General features: G+C 44.5%; 1 long non-coding RNA gene across 2 annotated transcripts; it reads left to right on the top strand.

Annotated features, from left to right (window-relative positions):
- Positions 1 to 9,047: 9,047 nt before the first annotated feature.
- LOC122463567 lies at positions 9,048 to 13,564 on the top strand. 2 transcript variants are annotated; one of them, XR_006287043.1, is made up of 4 exons: positions 9,048 to 9,182; positions 11,166 to 11,316; positions 12,285 to 12,355; positions 12,865 to 13,564. It is a non-coding gene; the product is annotated as an uncharacterized LOC122463567 (long non-coding RNA). The 2 variants fall into 2 exon arrangements; XR_006287044.1 differs by having other exon boundaries at positions 12,285 to 12,388.
- Positions 13,565 to 23,357: the final 9,793 nt, after the last annotated feature.

Raw genomic sequence — 23,357 nt, 5'->3', positions numbered from 1 at the left:
GACAGTATTTAATGTTGTTTGGGTAAGGTTCTACAATAACTCCCGTGCTGTCAATTGTGCTTCAAGGGGCCCCTCTTGACCAGTTCAAACGCTCCTTAGCCTATGAATAATAGACAGAGGTGATGTCATCCAAAGCTATTCATATTCCCGTTGGCAGCACTTCGCAGCAGGTATGGCATGCTAAAGTGGAGAAAAACTACTGTAGTGGATGTGGGTGGGAGAAACTGGTTACCCACTTCAGAAACACATCCAACCAGAGGAGAAAAATGTATTTCTCCCCCCCTCGCCCCAAAAACTGGTATTGTCATTAGTCTGCCCTTGCCTCTGTAGAGAAACTATATAGCACATTCTGCTGATATGCCACATAGTTCCCAGATTTCTCTTCTGTCAGTCACCCTTAAAGACACTGGCCCAAATTCACATCTGATAGAAGCAGATGCAATTCCCATGGAAATACCGGAGTTAAATTAAGGCGTACATTGTGTGTCAGTGGGTCAGGCAATGAATTTTAGTGGGATAGTTGTGCAACTTGCACCAATTTGACATTTCATTGTAATGATGGGAATGGCATAAGACGACAGGCTGATAGATCCGGTGCGTGTACAAACCAAGGCAGGTGTAACGGACGCACTGAGCAAAGGAAGTGGCAGTAGTAACAGGAAAAGCAACTAACAGAAAACAGTGGGAGCCTCATTGATTGAAACATTTAAAGTTAGACTGGACAAAGTACTAGTAAGTATATTCGGGAGAAACCTTGTACTAGCAAAAGATGAATGGGCTGAGTCTGCAAAGGTACTTTCCATCTCTGATTTCTACGATTCTAGCAAATGCTTTTAGCAGTGTCCCTAATAGAGGGTTGGGAACGTGCAACAGGATCTGTTAGAATTTAAAGAGGAAAAGTCCCTTTCCCCATTTGCACATCCCTCTAGCCATACCCTGAAGGATATCCTTAAATTCAAAAAGATATGCACAGTGTAGGCATTAATATTAGAGCTGGAAGGGAAGCGGGTTTTCCGTCCCATGAGAATTCCCATTCTGAATCAGTACAAAAAGTCAAAATTTTGACTATTTTCACCCAAGGAAAAAGAAAAAAAAAAAAAAAAAAAAAAAAAAAAAGAGTCAGATTTGGTCAATCAAAACATTTTGCTTCAATGTTGACCTTTTTCTTTTTGCCTTTTTAAAAAGTATAAATTAACTAAAATGTGGGAGGGGGCAGAGTGTAGAACCGAAACCTGAAACTTTTCATTTCAAAAATGTCAAAATGGGATGTTTTCACAATTTCAAAGCTCTTTTAAAACATTTTTTTCAAATCAAGGAGTGTAGCAAGGCGATGACTCACCGCTGCAGCAAATCCTGATGGTCATCCTGGGAATTAGCTCTTCCAGCCTGGAGTGCCCACCGCAGGCCGGTGTCTCACCTGCCGCTGGCTCCGGTGTCTCTCCCGGAACCTGGTGTCCCTCTATGTCAGGGTTCTGCCTCCAGCAGTAACCTACAATCTGGGTTTCCCCCCCTGGGGAACCCCCAACCCTCTATCCCCAGCTTGCCTCAATGACTACTGCCAGTCACCTTCTAGCCCCCGCTCACTGGGACAGACTGCAGTCTGGAAACCACTCATCATTGGCAAGGGGGTTGGACCAGCTGCCTCTGCCTATTCCCAGGCTACCCCTTTGTAGCCCCAGTACCTTTCCTGGCCTTTAGCAAGGCCTGCAGCCTGGGGGTTTTCCAGGCTGGAGTTCCCCAGCTCCTCTGGCCTTCCCCCAGCCCTACTCCACTCCAGGTACCCTTTTCTCCCCAGCAACTAGTTCTTCTCTCTCAAAAGCTAGAGAGAGTCTCCTGGCTCACTGGACTTTTATAGGGCCAGCTGTGGCCTGATTGGGGCATGGCCCCAGCTGTGGCTGCCTTCCCAATCAGCCTAGCCTCTTCTCTCAGCCCCAGCCCGCTCCAAGGGCTGTCTTTAACCCTTTCCAAGCCGGAGCGGGGTGACCGCCCCGCTACAGGAAGATTCGTCAAAACACTTTCAGTTTTGACAAGTTGACATTTTCCAATGAAAAAACATTTTGTTGTCAAATTGGCATCCAGCTGTAATTACTATACCCACACTACACCCCTCGCTCCAGATGTCAACCCCCTCCAAAATAATTTCTACCTTTGAATCCCACCAACCTCTTTTCCCAACAACGTTCTTTCTTTTTGGGTGGACTAGGTTGCACTGACAATTAACCTAACACTTCTGGTGCAACGCCTTTGAAGGCAGCATTTCAGTAAATGTCACACCCTCTCTGCCTGTTCCCCCACCCTGCACGCAAGTACTAAGCCATTCCCCTTTACTGATCACAGTGGACTGTGCCAGGCAGGCCGCACACGGGCATCTGGATGATGGTAGCCTATCCATCTTTAAACCCAGCGATTCCCAACATGTGACAAATGGGGTTACACTTGATGGGGAAAGGAGCGAGTAATGATTTGTCATTCACTACCAAGTGCTGCTGTTTCATCTGCTAACACTCCCCTATTGCTGGCTGTTCACTCTATGTACCAATGTATAGTCTATCCCAAGACTAACGAGGTTGCACTTACAAGGCAAGGTGGGGTTTTGTTTTTGTGTTCCGCCAGCTGAGGATTATGTCAGTGATTGATGTCCACCTGTGCATCTGATTTGAAAACATCCTCAATTGATACCTGGATTTGGACTGTAATCAGATGTACAGACAACTGCTTCTTGGAACGGAATAGATAAGATTTGTCACTTTCCAATGGGGCTTTAAGGAGATTTTGACAAACCTCATTATAAGTGAACATTCAATTATGGCAAATCTTAAGGGCAATAGATCATCAAAGCACATAACCTAGGGCCTCTGGGAGCCACGGGAATATACATTTCAAACCATCAGAGGCAACCTCCGGGGAGAAGAGCAATAGGAGGCTGCAGTCAAAGCCTCTGGGTACATTTGAGGCTTTCAAGTAAGTCACTGACTTGAGAGTTTTTCAATTTGCAAGGAGGGATAAAAGTCACCGAAGGAGAATGTCTCTGGAAGTGTTTAAGGTGAGAGACCTTAAGAAGCAAAGCTGTGATTTTCAAAGGACCCTGAAGAAGTTCGGCACCCAACTCCCATTAACTTCCAGTCCGACTCTTCTGAAAATTCCAGCCTGAATCCACAAAATGAGGCATGGTAACAGTTTTCAGGTACAGAACTGGTTGTTACAAGGAGGAGAGAGAAAAATTGTTCTCCTTAAACTCTGAGGCTAGGACAAGAAGCAAGGGGCTTAAACTGAAGCAAGGGCTGAGGTGCCCTGTGGAAACCTGCTGGCTGCCTGGACACTAGAGCAGGACACTGATGGCTATTAATACCCTAGAAGATGTGTTAAAAGGCCAACAATGTAATTACCATCACTTTGTAACACTAACAGGCCCTTGAGTTCTTACACCACAGAGAGTGTAAGTGAGCAGCAAGGGGAAGGGCTGAGAGGTGTCTTGAGTTTGGGGGTGCTTGCTATTTATCTTTTCTCCAAACACTATGTGCTTCAGGTAAAGTTCTTCAGACCATTGGTCTAATTCAGTGTGGCTATTCCTATGTTCTTAAGGTTCTGCACTAGGTCCCATAGCTGCCCCATGGAGGTCTCCTTGCATGTATTGGCTTAGCTTAGCTTGTGAGACAGGATGGGATCACAGTATAATTTACCAATTACACCTGGATATTTCTCTTTGTATAAGCCAGTGAAGATGGCCAGGCCTCTGGGAATACATCAGCTGCTGAGGAGCTCAGGAAGGGATACCCTCACTGTTCTGACCCACCTCACCCATGTCGTTTTTAGCAATGGGTATGGAGGAGGCTGTGACACTGGCGGACCAGGTGCCAGGTCATGCCAAGATCCCCCTGCCTCAATGGAACCCTGACAAATGCAAGGCTGGAATCAGTCCGGCTCACTTACAGGTTAGCGTTGTTAAAAGCAGCGTTGGGCTTATAAGAATGTGTTTAGTGTTTAGACTTTATTGAGCTGAGTTTGCAGCTCAGAGCACACGGCAGGAGGGTGATAAAACCCCTAAACAGAAGGAGCTAATTCTCTATGCTGCTTGGACTGGGGCAGGGGGAGAGGCAAGGTTTACGAGGCATAATCTAGAGCTCTTCAGTGCTTTGCCTGGGTTAGCGCTAAAGCACAGAGAGAGCTTGTGGATTATAGAAGCTTTCATTACCTTTTGAAATTTAAGATTGGAACTCATTTGTGTGTGTATGTTTACCTGCTTTAACCATGTAAATAACTCTTTTGTTTCCTTTTCCTATTTAATAAATCCTTAGATTACCGTAGAATTGGCCACAAGTGTTGTCTTTGATGTAAGATCTCAGGTACAATTGACATGGGCTAAGGGACTGGTCCTTTGGGACCAGGAGTAACCTGAATAGTGCTGTGATTCTTGGTGTATGGGAACATCTATCACAAAGGTATATTCTCCTGGGTGGCATTGTGGCAAGACAGACTGGAGTACCCAGGGGGACTGTTTGTGATTCCATGTCGAGGCTGTTATAGAACCTGAGGAGTTTACACTAGATAATTGGTTAATGAAATCTAGGTATAAAATTCACAACCAACTTGGGGTTTGTGCCCTGGTTCTTAACACTCTGCCCTGAGATTAGTATTCATGCTCATGTCACTGCAGGCAACTTTCCAGAGGTATTCAGAGCAACGCCCTGGAGGCTGGAACTGAGAGTTGTTGCAGGGAAGGAGATGTAGACTGGAAAAGGAGGAGGGATACTAAAACAGGAAGAGAATCAGAGACAAGAAGATGGGGAAGCAAGAGAGATGAAAGGCAGAAATAACAGTGTACCAAAAGGGAAGCAGATTTTTCTCTGACTGATGCTGAATGTGACTCTTCGGCAGGGATAGCAGAATAAAGAATTAAATATTAGTTGCGACAGCAAGATTAAAAGCCATAGGGACATAAGAATGGCTCAAGTGGGTCAGACCGATGGTACATCCAGCCCAGTACCCCAGCTTCACACAGTGGCCAATGCCAGGTGCCCCAGAGAGATTGGACAGAACTGGGCAATTATTGAGTGATCCATCCCTTCTCACATCCAACATTCTGTCTTTGCTCTCTGACCCAACTGGGGCAGCGCTGAGTCTGAAAGATATGCCCTGACCCACGGACCATAATTCCAAGCGAAATCCAGCCCTCCACCCAATGAGTTTGACCTCCCTGCCATAGGGGTTTTTTATGTTTTATTTTCCTCCTTGAAGGAGACAGGACACTGTGCACACTGGACTGGAGAATGGCTTACAGTATTTGCCAATGCAGGAGACACCACAGGTTGAATCCATTGCGGCTGCTCTTGCAAACCTAGACAGACTTCTGTCCTGGATCCACAGGATCTGCGCTATGCTCCAGCCTTTAAACAGTTCCTTGGAGGAACCCCTTCAGTGTCCCAGACCCTCCAGCATCCCACTCTTCCTTACCGGTAGGCCACAATGCCTCAGAGACTGAGCCTCTGGGCTCCAGTGTTCCTGTTTCACACTGAGCTGTGCACGAGTCCAACTGAGAGGAACTCCGGGTCAGACACTTTTTGCCTTATTCACGGGTCAATGCACCACCACAACTGTTTGCAGTGACCCCTTGCAGCCTGTTCAGAACAGAGCAGGGAACACAGTGTTGGGAAGTCTCTAGGTTGGCACAGAGAAGCAAAGCTTAAATCCTAGTTTCTACAGGCCAGGATAGGACTTTCTGTTGTCATGCTGCTGAAGGAACCATCTTTTTTTCCTCTCTCGGTCTCTGTTCCTTTTTCTGTCAGTCCCAGGTGAGCTCCCATGTCTCTCCAAAGGCCATCTCTTATCCTAGCCTACTGTCACCTCTTGGTCCATTGTCTTCCTCCTGCAGACCCAGGCTGAGTTCATGTGTTTTTCCAGCAAGAGATTCCCATGGATAGGTATCAGTTGTTCAGGCCTTGGGGTTCCCATTGCTTTCCAGATCCTTCATTAATATGGATTAGTTTCATCCAGAACTTTAATGACCCACTGATACTACCCCAGACGGGTGCATGATGCAAGCACTTTATATCTTATGCTGTGGCCCAAAAGCAGCCATTTGCATCCACTGGGTTGCAACCTCGCCAAGTGAGTCACTGTCAGGCACATCATTCTTAAAAATGTCACAGAAAATTCCCACTTTGTCACAACATCATCTTGGTTAGTTAATTTACTCTAAAGCTCTGGCTGTTGGGAAAAGTTTCTGACAAGTGATTCAGAGTCCCAGTGAAAGCGTAATGCAGTGGGAGATGTCTCTGGCCACTGGTGATAGCTTGCTTGGCAGTCATTCTTTGCTACTTTTGGATGCTAAATTAGTTTTTCTCCCTAGAATATCAATCTGCTTTTAATTAAGGAGTATCCGAGGAAAGAGCTGACAATGCCAAGCCTGGGTGAAAAGGGAAACGTGAAAACTTTTTTTCATTGTTTGTTTCATCTAGTCTTCTTGTCCCTTCCTCTCCCACCAAATTAAGAATTCTCCAGCCAAAGTTCACATTCTAAAAGGCATCGAAAGCCAAGCATACAGGTTTCTGCCAGTCGCTCGGCTGGGCGAGCGCTGAGCGGCCCACTCCACTCCTGTCCATTGGCTGGCAGGATGGCACATTAAAATAAAACTGTTACATGCTCGAAGGGATTTCAGCTAGGGATGGGATGGTGGGAAATAGATTAACAGTGTTTTTTCCCCCCTGGTACCAACTTGACTGGCAGCTTGGGGAAAGACGAACCCATTCTAAATGCTCCCAGGGGTCTAAAAAGGAACTCATTACATTTAGACTGCCAGTAGCCAGCAGTTCTGCTTTGTGAGCTGTGAAACTAATGTTTATCCACCACTCAGTTAGATTCAGTGCCATTTAAGGAGTTCAGGGTATTAAACTGGAGGAATGAGAAGTATATTACCCAGTGTGTTATTTAAACCGAGCCTGCGAAAGAGGGATTGGAATGGGACCCCCTTCCCTTTTAGCTGGAACATAACAAACAAGCCGATGCACTTGGGCAAGAGGAGTGACAGCAGGGAAGGACTTTTGGCTGTCGATTTGTTTTTCCTTCCGTTGTTGGATGCTGGTTTATGGGCCTTTCCCACATTGAGGATCTCATGTGAGTCAAGACAGCCCGATGTTTCTTGCCTTTCTGCAAAGCCCTGCCTCCCAGGAGAGCAGAATGGTTTGGAGAGGTCTGCATTTGGGAGGGGTCATTCCTCTCCCTAAGGATGGTTGCTCAGAAGCTGCCCTATATTTCCAGGCCAGGGTTCTGAAGAATGACCAGTGATTTGGGGTGTGCAACTAGTGACCTTCAAGGGGCCTGATTTCCAAAGGGTTGGGTGCTAAGCATCCTCTCATAACCAGGAGTCTCAAGTTGGGCATCCAGTACTACTACACAACTTTGCCACTTTTCCTCTTCAGGCTAGAGGTTTCGAATGCAAGGGTTTGGGCAGGGGGAGATATGTTCTAGGTTCGATCTCTGTTTTTTGGATAGAGAATTCCTGAGCAGGGTTCAAACAGGAATATCAGGGAGGTAGCTGGATTAAATTGGGGGTGGGGGGCTCCATTTCTTGTGCCCAGCGAAAAGCATGATTTTCAGAGGTGCCGAGCAACCACAACTCATTCTGACCTACTCCCTATGAACTGCAGATGCTCAGAACCTTACAAAATATGGGTACCAAGGCATCTCCAGGAGCAGGGGCCACCTCTGAACATGTGAGCCTGGCTCAGTAGAATACCACCTCCCAGATGAGAGTCTGCAGAATAGGGCTGTCAGGGTGAGGAGGGAGAGCAGGATCTACTCACCTCTTACAATTATGCACATGCTCAAGTGCTTTCCTGGATTGGGGGCTTCACGCCTAGTAACTATGACCACGAGTAGCTAGCTCTTCCCCACTCTGATGAGGCTGTTTGCTGCACACGTTAACATTCACTTCTAAGTGGAAGGCATGGAAGCAGTAAAATAATAACTGGCCAACTGACCGCCAAGACTTACTGGAACAGTGGGTCTGTAGGATGCGGTTCTGTCAGGCCAGACAGGAGCAAACCACTCTCCCCTGGTTCCTTACTCAGCTGGTGGAAGCTCCTGTCAGCCAGGGGTTGCAGCCACATTAGCCAACAGCTGAGGACAGGAAGGGGAAACGGATGCTGAATCCAGGTGACGTCACCGGGGAACTTAGAGAGGCCAGACATAATTTCCTGGAGTGGAATTTGGCCAGGACCCTGGGGTTAACACCCTTGTTCGTACAGTAGAAGTGCACTGGGATCTTTAATTACCGCAAGGGATCAGGGAAGGGAACAAAGAGTGACAGAGGGGAGAGAGACTCAGTGAGACAGAAGACAACAAAAGGCCTTTTGTTGTTTTATTATATATTTATTTTTGCAATCGATGATGCCCCAGAATGTTTACTCTGTAAATTTGTTCAGCAAGGAGCTCGGCAAACACAGAGGCTGCAGCATTTGAACAGCATCACCCAGCATGGCTGACTGCTGAGTTCACAGAGGGACACAACATGCAAGATACTGCAAACAATATGGAGGAGAAACAAGCAACCCTGAGCTGGGAGATTAAAGCTGCATAATCCAGCATCTCATACGCTCTCAGGCAATGTCTGTGACGCAGGAATGCAGAGTGGAGGGAAGTGGAACTCAAGAACACAAACCTCTCCCTTTGCAAGGAAAGAGTAAGGCGGGGCTGGGGTAAAGGCACTGGGCTGTGACTTCGGACAGCCGGCTTTAATTCCCAGATCTGCCACAGGCTTTTGAGATGACTTTGGTGAAATCTCTTTGTCTCTCAGTCACCCGTTTGAAAAATGAGGCTAATAATACTTCCTCCTTCCTTACCCTTTGTCTGTCGTTGTCTGCTCAGATTGTAAACGCTGCAGGGCTAGGACTGTCTGTTTCATGCAATGTCTGACACCCTGGGGCTCTAATATCAGGTGGGGTCGCTAGACCCTATGTCCTGGAGTGTGCAAACCCCCAGCTGTCTCAGATGATAAAGGGTTAATAGGGAACCTGACTGTCTGTTCAGCTGAGGCTGATTGGTGGCCTCCCCACAGCTAAGGAGACAGCTGAGGAGACCAGAGGGGTTGAGAGTGGCTGTCCTCAGCAAGATTGTGGGGAGAAGCCATCCAGGAGACTGAATCCTCCAGACAAGAGAGCCACGCCAGAGAACAGCCTGCAAGAGGGGTATGGTAGGAAGTAGGCTAGGGAAACAGTACAAGGTTGGAAGAGCATAGTGCCAATCCCTGTGTATGGGGTCCCTGGCCTGGAACCCCAGAGCAGCAGATTGGGCTGGGTTCCCCTTTCAAACCAGCAAGGGGGTTTATTAAGGCCTTGAACACGTGAGCTGTGCTGAAAGAGGCCAGGAATTGTGTGCCTGTTATCTAAAGAGACTGGCTGGTGACCGGTTTCAGAGTAACAGCCGTGTTAGTCTGTATTCGCAAAAAGAAAAGGAGTACTTGTGGCACCTTAGAGACTAACCAATTTATTTGATTTTCATGCACGTTGTAAGGAGAGTGGTCACTTTGGATAGGCAATACAGCAGGAGAGTGAGTTTGTGTGTGTGGTTTTTGGAGGGGGGTGAGGGGGTGAGAGAACCTGGATTTGTGCAGGAAATGGCCCACCTTATCATACACATTGTGAAGAGAGTGGTCACTTTGAATGGGCTATTACCAGCAGGAGAGTGAGTTTGTGGGGGTGGGGGGGGGTGAGAAAACCTGGATTTGTGCTGGAAATGGCCCAACTTGATGATCACTTTAGATAAGCTATTACCAGCAGGAGAGTGGGGTGGGAGGAGGTATTGTTTCATGGTCTCTGTGTATCTAATGTCTTCTGCAGTTTCCACAGTATGCATCCGATGAAGTGAGCTGTAGCTCACAAAAGCTCATGCTCAAATAAATTGGTTAGTCTCTAAGGTGCCACAAGTACTCCTTTTCTTTTGGCTGGTGACCGGCCGCCTGAAGTATTGGAGGGTTTAACAGGGGAGCCAAGGTTGTAACAAAGAATTGATATGCAAGCAAGTTGGTTATTGGCCTATCAAAGGAGGGGAACTGAAACAGAGGTACTGTGTTGTCTGTCTTTGCTGCAAGGAGGCACCAAAGATCTAAAGGTGACCACCAACACCCTACCAGGGTACAAACAATAATTAAAGCATTTTAAAATCTGACAGGGGGAGATTTGCAAAAGTCAGTAAGTTGTGTCCACAGAATGGTTCCCCCGCACTGGAAAGATGATATTTGCATGCACAGGAGAACACTTTGCATTACAATTAACAATATTGCACGTGCAGATACAAAACACACATTTACATGGACAAAACGTGTATGTGCACACCTCTCCAAACGTGTGGGGGGGGGGCATGGTCCCAGACCTCAAGGTCTACACTGGAATTTTATAGCCCCTCAGCCCGAGCTCCATGAGCCCAAGTCAGCTGACACAGGCCAGTCGCTGGTGTTTTATTGCAGTGGAGACATACGCAATGAGGCTCAGTGTTTGGCTAGTCTCTGAGTATTTTAGAAGCCCTGTACTAAAACGGACACAATGGACTCCTTGGACATAAATACAGCATGTAGATGCAGAGTTCTGGGATGTTCTCATCAGGGTAGTTCTGAGCTAGTGCTGCACTTATTTGACTCCTCTCTAGTGGAGGGTATTGTAATTTTCACAAAAAACCCTCCTCCTCTTTCCATCTCTCTCCCTCCCCCTAGACCCCAAACCGTGCAGAAGCTTAATTGCAGCTTCAGTCTGGGAGGCACTGAACTGTTGGTGTCCTTCAGTTCTAAGAATCCTGAAATAGCCACAATAAAATACTCGTTAGAGCAGCCTCTCTCAGTTGGCTGAGTCAGAGCCCTCTCTCTCCCTGAAGAAGTGTTCCCATATAGTAAAGGATATTAAGAAGGTTGTATAACTGATTGGGGTAGGTACTGCAGCAAGGCTAACAGCAATGAAATGCATTTGAACATTTCCAGTGCTGAGTAAACCATATGTCTTCATAATTTGATTGTGCTCTGGTCCCATAGGCACCTCCCAGCTCTATTGAACACCGATGGAGTTATTTAGAACCATAAATAATATTATCAAAGAGGGTCCACTGGGTAAACAGTCAGTGTATAAATTGTTGGAGTGGGATATTGATTGTTCTTAGCTGACTAATGAATTATTCTGTTTAAGAGCCCACGGAAATAATGTTCAGCGTTTTCAAGGCGAGGGGCCTTTGAAGGATTTCCCTGAAGTGCTGCTTAGCTTTGTTGTTTTGGCCACTGCAGCCAGGGAGAACAGTCCATCAGCAATCACACCATTAAAAGCCAGTGTAACATAACAGGTGAGCACTTAGGCAATGTGTGTAGGGGGGTGGGGGGGCAGGGCAAGCGGGGAGAGATTTATTAAAGATGGCAGCTTGTCATGGGTAATTCATGGAACATTTTCCTAACCTTTGATCCTTCTAGCTTCATTTTTTTCCCTCCCCATTTTTCATCCCTTTCTTTCTTCCTTCCCTGTTTTTCAGATGCTTAGGTAACGCTCTGCAGAGAAAGTGAGCCCTCCCTCTCTCTGTCTCAATCCCCTCTAGCCCTCACCCATGATGATTCTCCTTGCTGTTCTCTGAACCCCTCTGAGTTTGTCCCTTCTTGCTGGTATTAAGGTACTCTGACAGAGCTACCGACGGAGGGGTCCAGGAGAAGTATTATCTGCTTGCTTTGTAACACAGCAGGCTAGATTCAGACCTGCTCTTGGCAGGTGTAAATGTATGATCCCATTACAGCTGCACCAACAAACACAGCTCTTCTTTTGGCCTCCTGCTTCTGAGTCTACCACCCAAAATTCCCTTCACATTTTGGATCTGTAAAGCATTCTTTGATCATACTTAATTTGGTGAGCTCTATCATCTATCAGTCTTATTGTTTTCCAGGTTTTCTTCAATTAAGTATCTGCAGTTTGCAACATTTCCCCCTAGACATATTAGCTTCATTGATCTTCCTCCAGAATCAGATTAAATGGACCTTCCATTTCAAAGTTACTTCCAATTTTTTTCTGGCAGTTGCAAAATACACTCTGTTAAATGTATAGTATTGCAATCCATTTGATGCAAAGCACTCAAAATACCAGCTACTCTCACACTGCAGTGACGGGAATGCTGAAGGCACTGGTGGGGGCGTGCGTGGGGGCAGTGAACCAAAAAAACAATTATTGTCAGTGTAGGTGGGGAGGGAATTAAGAAACACAACTAGTTTTAGAACACATGATTTCAGCTGAGTAACTTTTTTTTTTTCTCCCTAAATTTAGTCTCTCCAGGGCCCCAATCCTGCAAACCCTTATGCAGACAAGCAACTCCACACAAATGAGTTCTCCCACTGACTTAAAAGGTATCATTAGCATACATAAAGTTACTCACGTGGGTAAGTGTTTGCAGGATCAGGGCCTGTATTATTTCATAATAAAATCAACAAAAATATCTTGATTTAAAAATATATATGTCTGGATAAGTAAATGAGGAACAAATGAGTTTCCAGACTGGATGAGATGTATGGTCTATCTAGTCCAGTATCCTGTCTCTGTCAGTGGCCAATACTAGCTGCTTCAGAGAAAAGTGCAAGAAACCCTGCTGTGGGGAGATGTAGGATCATCTGCATCACGTGAAAGTCTCATCTTAACCCCTAATAGTTAGAAATTGATTTTAACCCTGAAACATGAGATTTTATATCCCTGCCAAAATTTGTTTTTTTTTTTTTTTTATTTAAGCATTAACTCTTAGAATTCTTTGCATAATGCAGTTTAGTTGAAACAATGATTCGATCGGTGCAAAATTCGAACATCAGTTTTAAATTTCTAATTTCATGTAATTTTACCATTGCTGTTTTGCATGATTTTGCAGCCCTCAGAATCTGTCTTTATGCAAAATTTGAATCTTCACACGCAAAGCCCTACAAACTGCTGAATGTGAAGATGCAAAGCTGCCTTCTCTTGAAAATGCATCCCTTTCCACTTGAAGAATGTACTTATCTCACCAAACTTTTTCACAGGAATGAGCCCACTTCGGAGTTTGTTATAAAATGTAGCACCCCCCACTCCTGAATTTTACATTGTTTTGCATTTAATTACAAATAATTTGCAGGCCTCAACTTAAGATCATATTTGCATCTTATTTGTAGTCTGTATTAAACTGTAGAAGTTATTTAAAATTCAAAATATAAAAAAAAAATAGTGTAATTCTGGCTTGCCATAAATTAAAGGGCTTTTGGGGGCTTTTGCAGGAGAAATGAGTGACAAAAATGCACTATGTGTGTTTTAAAACCGCCCTAAAAAAAACCTCAGACTTGTGAAGTGAGCAATAAATGGTAAATAGCCTTTGTAAAGCACACAAGGTTTACAAAGTAGCTTTATGTATAGAATAATTTACTGTTATTAAAAAGGTAAATTGCTGGAATAGCACTTTTCTCCCCCACTGTTCCTACCCTAGTTATAGTAGCCAAATTAGCGCTGTGCTGTGTGGATGTTTATTTGGGGAGGGTTCTGCGGCAGTGGTATTGCATTCCTACAATGGGATTCTGGCACACAGCCCAGTTGTTAGCCTTTTACGAGAGTCATTTTCTTTTAGAATATTAAAACTTTTATTACTTCAAGTGCAGCACTTTTGCTCCTGATAATTAATACTGATTTTACCATAATATCTTATTTTTATATGCATTATCTTGTTTTTCATGAGCTTCAAATATCACTCTAGTTTATAAAATAACCTACTTTATTTTCCTTCACAAATATCATATTTGGTCATTTTCTTGGCTTGCTCAGCAGATAACTGGGTTCGGGTTAAACAGAACACGCCTGAGTCCATTGTTTCTCAGTGATATCTTTGGGAGGCTATTAACTTGTTTCACTCACTTTTCTCTCTGTTAAGGACCACATTGAGGAAAATACTTCAGTAGTTGCTTAACTTTAAGCATGTGCTTAAGTTCCATTTTAGTCAGTGAGACTTAGGCATGTGCTTAAATTTTAAGTACATACTTAAATGCTCTCCTGAATATAGGGTGACACTAATTTCCCTGTTCTCTTGGGCTTTTCAATGAGCAACAGCAGCTAGGACCTCAGTTTTCTATATCCTCTAAAATAAAGAATGTGTTTAATTAATTAAAGTTTTAGAGATTTTCTGAGGATCCCAATCTTTACGCTGAGATCCAGAAACTGGTTCTTTTTCACCCTTGGGGACTATTAAGACCAAGACATGCACTCAGAGGAAGAGATGGACAATAGTCTCAGCTGGTAACATGTTATATTAAAGCCTGCAGTTTCTATGGCCAGAATTCAGCATTGCAGGGCTTGTCCAGTACTGAATCAGACTAGGGATGTAGAGGAGAAAGATGCAACATACCAGGATCTTGATGTCCAGCATAATTTGGACCATTTCATTAGTGCTCCATGCTTGTTTCAGTCAATAGTGTTTCTCCCCTAGGGAGAAGTACACTGGCTCACATGCATTGCCTGTTATCTTTCAAGTACTCAGAACAGAATGCTTTTTTAGTAACCTCATCAAAGGATAAGCTAGGATTCAGATAAGCTTTACTGGGAGGAAGTCAGGGTTATAATTTTCAGAGACTTCTGAATGTCACCTCCAATTTTCAACTCTTCAATTGGAATGCCAGGTTTTGGAAGCCACACAGCCTCAGATATTGAAATGGTTGACCTATGGACTCAGGCCTTCTCAATTTCTGGTCATCTGTAGCTTGCAGATCTTGGAGTTGAAAGAGCTAGAGATTTCTGACTTTATAATAATGCAGTTTCTCAGAAGTGCAAATTACAGAGGAATTGGTGCTAAACTCCCCATTAACTACAGAGTCCGAGAAATCTTTAGTGTCCCAAATTACCTGTCACTTTCTCTGTAACACAGTATAATTCTGTCGCTTAAAAAATGGCCATAATTTGAAATTTCAGTGAAATTTCTAATTGAATCTGCACTTAATTTTGCAGGCTTGATGTTCCCCCATTTCAGTTATAGGCAGGAATACATTCAGCATTCCAATTATCAGAGCCCGCTTTCCTTTGCGAGCTCGTCCCAGGCTTCAGTGCAGGACTACGCAGGCAATGTCAACTGAGTGCCCTGCCTGCTCTTGTGCTGTTTCTAGTGGCAGCTCATCAGAAGGGGTTCCCGGAGGTCAGTGACTTATAAATATTTAGATCAGGGTAGTCAGGAAAACACAGTGCTCTCCCCGCTGCCTTCCGTCCCCTATAAATTTTTTTTTCAAAATATGATTTTTCGTCATAGATTTCTTTGTTGCTATGCCTTTATAGATCCACCGGGCGAACTGATTCCAAATACCAATAGGCAATTTAAAAATAGAGGTAGATGAAGATAAAAAACTAGATGAAGATGAATAGATAGCTATAGGATAATAGATAATAAAACATGGTGTGGTGGGTGGGTGGATGGATAAAGGTATTGGGTGACTAGTTTCTCCTCAGTTATCCATAGGACTGTAGGAGCCTTGTTGTGTTATTTATTTGTAGTATTTAATTTTCAGAGGAGGTGAAGAAAAGATTCTTTCGCAGCACACCCAGTGTGCACAACTTAATTTTGCTAATGGAGCCGGCAATTGCTCTGCGCTAGAAGAGCCCAGGGATGTGAAATGATAGCTGTGCCTGGAATGTTGACACAGAGGAGCACAGGGAGAACAGATCCCTGTGATACAAACAGGTCACAGCCGTGATGATCAAGTTGTTGATTTTTCTGGTAAAGAAAAAACTGCAAGACAAAAATGTTAAACCCTAGAACGCTGAATGCAAGAGAATACTTGGATTTAGTCTGAGTCAGTTTTTTCGGAGGAAACATTACGATTTTTGTCAGTAGAAGAAAAGGCTTAAAACATGGCCTACTGGGATCTTATTCCTTATATTACAGTAGTACCTAAAAGCCCCAGCTGAGATCGCAACCCCACTGTGGTAGGTGCTGCCCCTTCACATACTGCGGGACAGTCCCTGCTCTGAAACTTTTACCGTCCAGATAGACAAAGGAACAATTATCATCCCCAGTTTACAGCTGTGACACTGAGTATGTGATTTACTAGTGGTAACACAGGGAGTCTGTGGTAGTGCAGGGAACCAAACCAAGGTCTTCTGGGTCCTAGTCCAGTGCGTTATCCCCCAGCTATCTCTCCTCTTTAAGAAAAGCGAAGTATCTCTTTTTTCAATTATTCCTTAAATCCTATATATGCATACACGGTCCAGGTCTAATACTAGCACTGGCCTCTCTCTCTGTTAGCTCTAACCTCAAGACAACTCCTTCCCTCCCTTGTTGCCTCCATCCATGGAGGAAGAAAAAGTCCTATTCTACTTGTCTCAGAAATCCCTTTCCCAGGGCTCCTTAGGGGACTTTTAACTCCCTCGGCTAACTAATAAAGAACAGTAACAGCCACTAAGACAGAGTCATGTAGGTTATATTGGACACTGATTAGAACTGTGTAAAAAAGACAGTTTAACTTGAGATGGACATAAAACTTAGAGAAATGGGAGAGTAGTAGGAATTTTTAACACTTAAAAAAAATGAGCTAATACTCTGAGCTGGGTAGATTCACCTCCAGCTCTCCTGCTCCATTGATCACAGATCTTGGAACGTTATTAGTTATTACAATTAATTTAATGATAATAATTGTGTTGAGCCCTATACAATGCACACAAAAAACAAACAATCCCTGTACCTATAACCTAGAGGCTCTGCAGAATGAAGGCAGAATGCACTGTGAAACCGCAGACGTGAGGCTAACTTAAGAATTTTGAGGAGGTGGTGATAAATATGCCTCTAGAACTACAATAAACCATGGCTTATGGGAGAAATTTGGTTTATTACAAGGGATTTGAATGAGGAGAGGTTGGTGGCTTTTCAAACTGAGGAGATAGAGGACAGGTGTGGATGAAGAAGGAGATACTAGAGTAGTCAGAATTTTTTCTGTGGCAATATTCAATGGAAATAAAAAATGGTTCATTTTTTGTCAAATTTCAGTGGAAAATTTTGGCTTTTTTGTCAGAAAAATGAAAATAAAAACAAAAAATCAGCTGAAAAATGCCAAATCTTATTCCCTCTTGCCCCCCCAAACTATCAAAACCTGAAATTTTAACTGAAGGTTTTCTTTTTTTCCAACCAAAAAAAAAAATCAAATATTTTAAGAGGACCACAGATACTAGCCACAAAAATTTTCATTTCCTCAAAAACCATTTTTGGTCAAGAAAAAATGTCAGTGGAAAACTTTCAGCTGGCCATTTGAAATATTTTCCTCCCCAACATGATTCAAGTTTTCTCCTGCAGGAGACAATCCTGGTGGTGGTTTTTGTTGTTTGTTTTAACATTCTCAGAGGGTGCAACCCACCCCCACCCCCATAGCAGAGCGTGACAGACACCGGTGAAACCTTTTATCAAAACACACTGGAGATATTCCCCTTCAGGTTCCTCTGGGGCTTGGCTCACCTCTCTCCTTATCCTGGCTGTACACCGCTGCAATTGCACTGAACGGCGGGGAGCTGCTCCTGATTTACTCTGGTGCGAGAGGAAAATCAGGCCCCTGGAGTCCATTTGTGCATGTTACAGCGGCCAAAGTTTTTCTCCTTGTAAATGGCACCACAGTAATAAACTGCTTTGTCTGAGAGATTTTTCAGCCCTGTGTAAGTGTATAAATCCAGTTCATCTACACTTAAAAATGCTGTCCCGCCACAGTGAGCAGCAGCGCTCCAAGGACTAATTGCTCTCCCTGGTCTCGACTTGCCATTGATTTCCTATTTTCTGTTCCTTTCCTCTGCTTGCCAAAGCTGTTTTCCAGCTAATGCCACAAACACAGGTGTGTTTAGTTAGTTGCTTTGTCGTGGTAAGAAGCTCTCATGTTCCCAGCTGCTTGCACTTGTGTACCAACAGACATCAAAATTCAATTATCCAGCCCCACTCAGTCACAGAGGAGATCCGCAGGTTTGGTTTGGGTAGATATCAGTCTGGTGGATGCCATGACTTTGGCCTCATCTACACTGTGGGGACTCTAATGGTGTAGCCATGGCAGGATTTTTTCATCTCTGCAGGAACATCGCCTCCCCAGTCATTCTTCCACTGACCTAGCTGTGTCTACACCAGGAGTTCGGTTGGCATAGCGACAGCACTCAGGGCTGGGGATTTTTCATACCCCTGACTGCTGTAGTGCAGACCAGGCCTCGGAAACCGAGAGGTCAGCTGGTTGGGGCACTTGTAACCTTACATCTCTCTCCTGCATTGGTCGCTTTCACACTGGTAAGATGTAGGCTGGCCAGAAACCTACTTCTGCCCTCCAGCTCATGCCCCCTCCACATCAGTCAAAAGCCAGATTTGGACCCCTTGCCTTCCGCACCAAAAGACTGAGCTCCAATGGTTGAGCTAAGAGAGTAACTCCATCGGGGGTAGCAGTACTAGGTTGTTATCCTCTGCGTGGACCAACTATGAGATGAGGACAATGGCAGAAACTGTGCGAGTGTGTTCCAAAGGCACTTAACTCCATCTGTCCAACAACTGGAATGGACTATATGTTTCCCAACCAGTGTGTTTCTGATGTGTCACTCTGTTCTGCTGTGTAACTGGGCTGTGTTTAAACCCAAAGGGGAAGGGAAATGGTAACATCCAGGTGATGGAATTTACCTTACCCACACTTTATAACCCAGTGAAAAAAACATCCAGACATTTCAGTTGCTTGTTTTTAACCTCAGAAAATAATGTAAGTCTTGGCTGTGGTTCTGTTAGCTGAAACTAGATGAGTCAAATTCTTCCTATTCCTCTTCTCCCTAATGTGGTACTTAGCTTCAATAGGCTAAAAAGCATTTTTGAGCAAGACACCCTCAAGGAAGAGCTCATGCAAATATAATCACTGAAGAAAAAAAGTTATTACATGCAGTATAAATAACAGAGAACAAATATTCCTCCATGGTTTTCCTTCTGTAAAACCTTCCAGATCTGGCACTTTATTTGGGCCTGGCAAGTGATAGCAGTGTGGTTAAGAGAAGCCAAAAAAAGAGATGATTGCTACTTCAGTCAGAGCCAGGTAAAAATCACACCAATACCCGATGTCACCATGCCGTGGCTGTGTCTGTATTGGCAGAAGAGGACATCTGTCAAAGTTACTAATTGCATTCAGGACGGTCGTGTTCCTATCCTGACAGAAAAATCCCTTCTGTTTCTGTAGGCTGCATCTGCACGAAAGGACTAGGCCAGTTTCTGTAGTGTATCCGTACCCTCAGAGACAGCCATCTTTTTTTCCTCCGGCGTGAGCACCAAGTGACTTTTCTCTATAGATTTTTTTTCATGGGGGCGAGGGAGAAAGCAGCTTTTGCACGATAATGTCCGTTCTTCAGGGTAACTTGTCCACCCCCCGGGCCAGCTGGGAAATGAGGGATTTTCCACTGAAAGTGTCAACAAAATTGTGGAAATGATTTCTTTGGGGGGAAAGGGATTGATGAAAAATTGGAAGTTCCCAATGAAAGCAGACTCCATCCATGGACACTTTCATCTAGTTGGAAATTCAATTTCCTATTGATTCAAATCTTTCCTCAGGAACTGTTTGTCTGGCTGTAGCAGGGGCAGTGCAGGGATGGCACTCGTGGCTGGTAGTTAAGTGACGGAGAACTAGGTGAGATGCATGTTTGCAGAGGGTGATGAGTCCAGGGACGTGTCCAAGGCCAGTAGGGAGTTGGCCAGCACAAAGCCCCGGAGAGGGCACTGTAAGGTAGCGAGCAGGCACCCCGTGGAGTCCATGCTGCACAGCTCCTGCCACCATGTTCAGCCTCATGCAGCTTAGTGAAGTTCATGCCCAGCTCATCCAGGAGGGGCCAATTCCCAGACTAGACCAGTTCAGTGAGTCTCCTACTGGACGGATGATTCGGAGGGTCAGTCGCAAGTCGGAGGGGAGCCCCCGGCCAGCTCAGCACTGTTACCGCACAGCACTGGGTTAGCGCAGATGAAATGGCTAGCCGGGGAAGGGGGACTGCCAGCTGAGGCCAGCATTGTGAAGCTCGTATCGGCCCTTGTATTGGGCTCTCATGCCCCAACCCCTGTCCCTGGATCACCGAAGATGTAGCGTGAATCTTGGCTGTGTTAACGTGCAGGATGCTCACAGCAACTCCTGTCCCTACATGGAGGACTTGGCACGTTTGTCACATCTGCTGCTCTCTCCGGCCTCCAGCAAGCTGGTGCATCAAGCTTCTGCTTCCATCCCACGTTCTGGCAGTGGAATGCCTGCCATGAACACTAACTCCTTCCAGTCACCCGCTCCTTCCCGCGTCTCCTGGCCAGAGAAAGGCATTTGCTCTCAGCTAAAAAATTTTCCTTGAGCCCCTGCATCTCTGTCGTTCCCTCACCACACTCCACGATGAAATTCCACTTCCCCTTCCAAGAGTTCAAAGGGGGAGTGTGCGCAGATCCTGGGGCTGGTAATGCCTGCCCAGGTGCCCACTGGTGCACAGAATGGGCCAGGAGAACAAACTCAACAGCAGCATGGCGTGCTTTCTTCCTTTTTCTTTTTTCCTTGGTTGAATCAATAATTTAGCATGTTCTAAGTAGTGCAGTTTTGCTTGAAAATTTCCATTTGGCTCATGCATTAGTCGGAAATGAAATATTTAGAGGACAGAATTCAGTTATAAAGCAAGAGCATATTTCTGTCTGTATATTTTAATATTTTTTTAAAAATAATAAGACACTGCAGCCCATCTCCAGCCTCTCCATATTGGTGGCTTTTCCCTTTCCCCCTTCCCTTGGGAGGCGGGAGATAATATCCCCCTTTTAAAAAAATAATAAAGTCAGACATGTCTAACAAATCTCAGGGCCTGCACTCTCAGATTGCAAATGTTCAAAGGAATTTCCCAGAAGGCTGTGAGAGAGAAAGAGAGAGAGAGGAGTAAGCCAGCATCCCCATAGTTATGCTTGTGTTAACTGGGGATTTATTTGCAAGGGGGGAATCAGAAGTTTCCCTTTACTTAAACTATCTGTTCCCTGGTGCTAAACCTTCAATAATTTCCCAGAAGGGGAATGGGTTCTTGTCACACATGCACACAACCCCCATCACCTCCATCTCCTGCTCTGTTTTTCTGTGGTTTGTACTTTCACTTGTTAAATGTATTATGATGTGGTTTTTACCTTTGTCTGTGACTTTGAGATGTTTGCAAGAATTTCCTCCCCCTGGGAATTTCATAAATAAATTACTTATGCTAATAGCTAAGCGGGAAAAAAATTAGAAGTATTTTATAATTGGTTTTTGGAAGGGATGTTACGCTATGACACCATTTTTTAACAACTGAGCCACCATCACACTTTCTGGTCTGCGGTTATTTGGCCGGCAGTGTGGACGGAGCAGCGGACTGGGGCTTAGAAAGACCAGCGCTCTCTTCCATGCTCCACAACTGGTCTTCTGAGTGACCTTGGGCAAGCAATGTCCCCTCTCTTGGCCTCAGTTTCCACCTCTCTTAAACAGGGATAATGGTCCTGATCTCCTTTGTAAAGCACTTCGAGACCGATGGATGAAAAGGGCTAGACAAGAAAGAGGCGGTGTTATTAGTCTGATCTGTTAGTAATCTGTTGAAAACAGTGGAAGTTGGAGATTTACAGAAGTTGCTTGCTGAGAAGTAGACAAACCTGTAACATACTAAACCTGAAGAAGGGTACATGACACAGCACAGCAGGTGTAATCCACCTGGACTTTTCCCTAATGCATTCAGCAGTAGAGCACAGGTGCATTCTGCTTAGACACCACTCAGTGGTAGTCAAACAGTTAAAATTGTGTCTATGGGTATGCCTACACTGCAATTAAAAACCTGCGCCAGCTGGCTCAGGCTAAAGGGGCTGTTTAATTACAGTGTAGACATTTGGGTTTGTGCTGTAGCCCGGGCTCTAGGACCCTGCCAGGTGGGGCTCTAGGTCCCTCATATTGGGGAAAGCAATTGAATATAACATCATGGAACATAGACACAGTTGTCTTTCATAGTGTGTTCTTTGTCGTTCTCAAGCTCTGCAGCCCTTCTATCCTCCGTAGAGGTAGGTAGGAAACATTTTTCCCAAACTGTGAAAATTTTTGAGATTTCAAAAAACTTTCCCTTTTGGAATGAGGATGAAAAGTCAAAATCTCAAATTTTCATGAATCAAAAGTCTGGAAAAAAAATCTGGGTCTGAGCAATCAAAATATCTTCTGATTTGTTTAATTAACATTTTACTATAAATTAACTTACATTTCTCAATGAAAAGTGGCATCAGATAAAAAAATGGAAGGTTTTGGCTGAAAAACGTTTGAAGCAGAATGTTTTGATAATCTCAGTGTATTTTTTTCAATTTTTTTTTTAATGGGAAATTCACTGAAAGCAAACCTTTCCTGTGAACAGCTTCAGTGTCAACTAACTGGCCCTTTCTGATGAAAAATGGTTCAGTGTTAAATTCCCTACCAGCTCTAATCCTTAGTTCCTGCTAAGAATGATGAGGGGGGCAGGTGGCACTAGTTGGGGGTGGTAGCATTATATGCAGATATCTATGACTTCAAGGACTCAGACCCCCACCTCATTTCGCATAGGCCTCCTAGTGACCTTCAGTGATTTTCTTCAATCACTGTTGACCTGGGCTGGATCCTCAGCAGTGACCTGGACGATACCTTCACTGTGAACAGGTATAGTAAACCCCATGTGAGGGGTACACAGTTGAGCTTAACTAGCTACATTGGGGCTACCTGTGCTTTGTCTGCACCAGAATTTCACACTGAGACAGCTATCTCAATGTTTGCTCTAAAAAAACACACCCCCAATCCACCCCTTTCATCACAGTGAAGACACAGCCCTAGAGATGAGAGGCTGCATATTTGGTTCCCAGCTGCAGGCACTATCCGCTTCTCCTAAATCTTTCTCTTTGTGACTGTACTTCCTTCATGTTAGGGTTTCAGATCTCAGACAGATTTACATGGGTGTCATAAGGCATTTTCTGCTGATAATATTGATCTAGTTGACTATCCCCACAAGCTGCTTAGTCATTACCTCAGTTCCACAAAGATGTGATTAAAAATTAAAAAAAAAAACCTTCTGTTTCAGGTGTGAAACAGCTTAAGATAACTAATTATTTGCACAGCTTGGGTCTCTGAGCGCCTCTGTACTTTAGATAAATATTTTGTATACGTTTGAACTTGGAAATTAGGGGAGAAGTTGAGCGATGTTGATCTTGAATCCAGCTTTGCTGTCAAGATCTTGCTGTGTTTGAGAAGTCAATCCATTCATCTTCAGCAAATTGGGGAAGGCAGAAAATTGATATTTTTCTAATATTTGCTCAGCCTATTGTCTCTTGCTGTGTATTCCCTGGAGGAAAGGCTTTAGCACAAATTTAATCACTGGGTCTTAAGACCTCCTTGG

Source organism: Chelonia mydas, chromosome 22 (genome assembly GCF_015237465.2).
Source record: "Chelonia mydas isolate rCheMyd1 chromosome 22, rCheMyd1.pri.v2, whole genome shotgun sequence".
Taxonomy (NCBI): Eukaryota; Metazoa; Chordata; order Testudines; family Cheloniidae; genus Chelonia; species Chelonia mydas.
The sequence above is the reverse complement of the archived record's forward strand: the minus strand, read 5'-3'. Positions and strand labels throughout refer to the sequence as shown.